This window comes from Nematolebias whitei, chromosome 17, assembly GCF_014905685.2.
Source record: "Nematolebias whitei isolate Nwh7 chromosome 17, NemWhi1, whole genome shotgun sequence".
NCBI classification, from domain to species: Eukaryota; Metazoa; Chordata; class Actinopteri; order Cyprinodontiformes; family Rivulidae; genus Nematolebias; species Nematolebias whitei.
In genome coordinates, this window is record NC_056514.1 from 23,629,388 (window position 1) to 23,634,434 (window position 5,047).

Sequence of the window (5,047 nt, forward strand, 5' to 3'; positions counted from 1 at the left end):
TAAATTTGGTGTTAACAAGGTCTCACATTTTAATTTATAAGGCTAATGTGTGTTCAGCAGAAACGTCTGTCCCTCTGACTGACTTTGACATTTTAATAGGTCGACTGAGTTGAGTCCCATGTTCTTCCTCTTAGCGAGCTCATTATAAAGTGGATATCTCGTTGGGCTGCAACTAGTTTGCGACTTCAAATTGCGAGAAAACAGCAGACTTTCCACTGCAGATGTACCTCTGTCTCACTGAACTCTGAATATTTGCAGCCAAACGTATTTGTTTTAAATGGCAATTTTTTTTTTAACGAACTGCTTATTTTTCTGTGCACGACTTAGAAAACTTGCATTTTTGCCTGAGCACATTATGCGTCCACATTTGTCCATATCGTACCAGCCTCGGTTTACTTTGTACCCACCTTGGCTATTGTTTCCGTTTATGATTTAATCTACGGAAGATAACTTTTGAAATTAGGTTTGTATCAGATGTTTAATAGCTTTTTGTTCATCAGTGTGGATTTTAGATCTGGATTTCAGCCTTGGATGTTACTTTTGTCAGAATACAGCTCTAGCTGTCATGGGCTGGGTTGCAGACACATCTGCCAAAATTCAGATGTTTGTGACAATTAGTTAGGATTAGTTCAAGGCAAAGCTGTTGCACTTTTTTTCTTCTTTTGAACGTGTTCAAAACTCGAGCGACAGAACGACGAGCCTCTACAACTCCATAGAAAGTACTGAAAACCACCATAAATTTTGGAAAACATTCTGGAGACTCCGTCATGAATGCCCTTCATCAACTAGGTGCAGCCCAGTGACGTACCACGTCCTTAAATGATTAGCTTTTTTTTCAGTACCTTTTAATGCAGATTACATTGCATTTTACAGTTAGGCTGGGTTTTTGTTTTGTCACTTTTCCACTGAAATGCAGGAACAGCTTTTGATACTGCAGACCATGACATCTTATGCCATAAGCTCACAGACATTGGTATCTCAGACAGTACAGTCGGTTGGTTTTCAATACAATTCAGTTCAATTCAGTTTATTTATACAGCGCCAAGTCACAACAGAAGTTGTCCCAGGGCACTGAACAGAAACATTCATATGTAAAAATAATTTCAGACTATTTATCTGAGCAGACTGCTTTGAATTTAACTTCATCGCAGAACTCTCATCTTGAGCAAGCATGAAGGCAACAGTGGAAAGGAAAAACTCCCTCATGAGGAAGAAACCTTTAGCAGAACCAGGCTCAGGACAAGCGGTCATCTGCTTCGACCAGCTGGGTTTGACAGGAACAGATACACAATGGCAAATTATTATGGAAATAGTATCAAATGAAAACTATTCAGTTTTAGCAAATCATTTAAGGAATTCAGTTTGTCCTCTAGTAGTCTAAGCTTAAGGCAGCATAACAAGCCAACCCTAACTATAGGATTTAACAAAAAGTAAAGTCTTAAGCCCAGTCTGAAAACTGGACAATGTGTCAGCCTCATGGACAAAAACTGGAAGTTAGTTCCACAAGAGAGGAGCCTGATAACTGAAAGATCTTCCTCCATTCTGCTTTTGGAAACTCTAGTAACCGCGATTAAGCCTGCAGTCTGAGAGTGAAGTGCTCTGTTAGGAAAATATGGAACAATAAGATCTCAAATATAAGATGGAGCTAGGTTATTGAGAGCTTTGTAGGTTAAAAGTAAGATTTTTAATTCATTTCTGAATTTGACAGGGAGCCAATGGAGAGAAGCTAAAACTGGAGATATGATCTCTCCTACTAACTCCAGTTAAGACTCTGGCAGCAGCATTTTGGATCAACTGAAGACGTTTTAAAGAAGTATGTGGACCCCCAGATAATAAACCATTGCAATAGTCCAGTCTAGACGTGACAAATACATAAACCAGTTTTTCTGCATCATTTTTAGATAAGATGTTTCTAATTTTAGTGATATTACGCAGGTGGAAGAAGGCGGTTCTAGTAACATTTTTAATGTGGGGGATAAAAGACAAGTCCTGATCAGAAAACACCAATATTTTTAACATTAGAGCTGGAGGTCAGATTAATGCCATCCAAGGAGGGCGAAAAACTGAAAAAAAATATTCCTAAGATGCTCAGGTCCAAAAACTAAAACCTCAGTCTTGTCTGTGTTCAAAAACAGAAAATTTAGGGTCATCCAGGTTTTTATGTCTTTAAGACATGCTTGTAGTCTAAGTAGCTGATTGGATTCATTGGGTTTAATGGACAAATATAATTGTGTGTCATCAGCATAACAATGAAAATGTATCCCATGTTGTTTAATAACTTTACCTAATGGAAACATATATAAAGTAAAGAGTATTGTTCCGAGCACTGAGCTCTGAGGAACTCCATGACTAACTTTGGTATATGAAGAAGATTCATTATTAACATTTACAAACTTGAATCTATCAGACAAATATTATTTTATCCATTTACAGCAGTTCCTGTAATCCCAATATCATATTCAAGCCTCTGTAGTAAAATATTGTGATGAACTGTATCAAATGCAGCACTGAGGTCTAACAGGACCAGTATAGACACCTGTCCATTGTCAGAGACCACGAGAATATTATGAGTAACTTTCACTAGTGCTGTTTCTGTGACATAAACTCTTTCCATCAGGCAACAAACCTAATCTTCCCCTATTGAAAAGTAAAAAAGATCCAGGGTTTTTATTTTATAATACATTTAAAACAACTACAAAATAACCAATGCTTCCTTATCAAATCATACTCCCTCATTCTTTTACTTCACTAAATTTTGTAGCTGTCCCTCTGAGCATTAAGGTTCCTCAGTAAAACACCAAAGTTCTCCAATATATTAGTCTGCCACAGCACACACACTTCCCCACTTTGAAAATGAGCTGAAGCTCAGTTACACACACTTAGTGAAGATAACGTATATTATTGCAACACTGACGTAAGAACGATATTAGCATGTTAAAGACAATTATAATGATGTTTAAAGTCAGAACCCACTGGGTGAAAATTAAAGCCAACTTCATGCCACCACCCACGGCATGAAGTTGTTTTGCGACTGTTTGCTGTTCGAGTTTTCTTTTTGAAAACTGGGGGAAAGAAGGAAGGGGGTAGTGAATAATTGATAGTGGCTGAGAGCGATATGAGTTTAGTTAATGTGCCCAGTAGCACTGGTTAAGAGAGGAGCTGTTAGCTATTCCACCTCAGGCCTAAAACTGAGGCAGTGAATTAAAGCTGAAGACTCATCCAGGGTTTGTGGTCGCATTCAGTCATCCATCTTTCTCCTCTTTCCATCTGTAAATTCATTTGACACAGAATACAGTTCATCTAGTCGAATGGTGGGAGCAAGTTTGTTCTGAATATTTCTCCTCATTTGCATGGGTTTGTCTATGTATGTGTGTGTGTGTTTGGAGGCATCTGCACAGCTGGATGTTGCTGGTAGCGGTGTTGTTGCAGCCCTCAGGTTCCTTTCTCTGAGTGGTAATAGAGTGCTCCTGTCAGCCTCCCCAGATGCTGCTCCATAAGGACGCTCCACTCGCCAGGAGAGTTTTGTGTTCACAAAGCAAGTCTCAGCTTCTTCATATTTTTACTTCTCTCTCTGAAAAAAATAAAATTCAGTTGAAGTCCAGAGGGAATGCTCAAACTTTTGTGAGGACGGTGCGATGGAAAAATATTATTTGGTCTGCTTCCTGATATATTACAATATGGCTGCACGATGCAATATTGTTTTACTATATTAATAACCGTTATAACCTTTTTATTAATTTAGATCATTGCGAACTATCAGGGGGTGGCGCAGTTGGTATAATTGTTGCCTCTCAGTGAGAAGGTCGCTGATCCAAATCCTGGCCCAGGAACTTTCTGTGTGGAGTTTGCATGTTCTCTCCGTGCATGCGTGGGTTTCCTGCAGGTTCTCCAGTTTCCTCCCACAGACCAAAAACATACATGTTAGGCTGATTGGTAACTCTAAATGTCTCTAGGTGTGAGTGAGAGAGTGAATGGTTGTTTGTCTCTATGCATGTCCCTCTATGTGTCCCTGTGATGGACTGGAGACCTGTCCAGGGTGCCCCCCGTCTCTTGCACAGTGATGGCTGGACATGGGCACCAGTGACCCCCTCAACCTGAACAGGAAGAAATGGGTAAAGATAATGGATGGACGGATGGATGGATGGATGGATGGATGGATGGATGGATGGATGGATGATGGATGGATGGATGATGGATGGATGGATGGATGGATGGATGGATGGATGATGGATGGATGGATGATGGATGGATGGATGGATGGATGGATGGATGATGGATGGATGGATGGAAGGTGGACTGTCAGAATGAGATGTTGACTTGGCTATCTGCAGAAAGAGAACGGATAGCACACAGTAACAGTTCATGGTTCTACATCCTCAAAATAACATTTATCATTTAAACCCCCCCCCCCCCCCCCCCCCCACACACACACACACACACCATGTAACTATTCAGATGGTCGGCTCCACCATACTGATGAAGCTGATGATCTCAGGGAGGCGGATCAGATATGACACCATCTAAACCTGTTAGGGACTCAAATTTAGTCGAAGTCTCTTTTTAAGGTTCAAGGTTCTTTATTGTTATTTGCATCACATGTGGTACATGAGGTGGAACGAAATTGTGTACTCAAGGTCCCAGTTATACCCAAAAATAACATAAAAAGAATATAAAGTATAACAAGAAACAGTATACAAGCCAAGGATCTAAGATGTACACTGAACACTAATAATGTAAAATTATTTGGCACAGTCAAGTCATCTGGATGGTTTCTTTTTTCTTTTCTTTTTTTGCTGAGATGTTTCATCCTTCATCCAAAGGACTTCATCAGTCTGAGGAGCCACATACAAACTGTAGTCCCACAAGCATCAACTCCCATATCATATTGGGACAAAAAAAAAAAACAACTGTTTGCAGGTGGTAAGGTGTTTTCTGGGGCCCGCCCTCTCCCCCATCAACTCCTGTAAGACAGCCATGCCAAAATGGTTCAAAACGCCACAGTTCATGCTCAATAATCCAGGCTCAAATCCAACAAGGTTCAATTTGT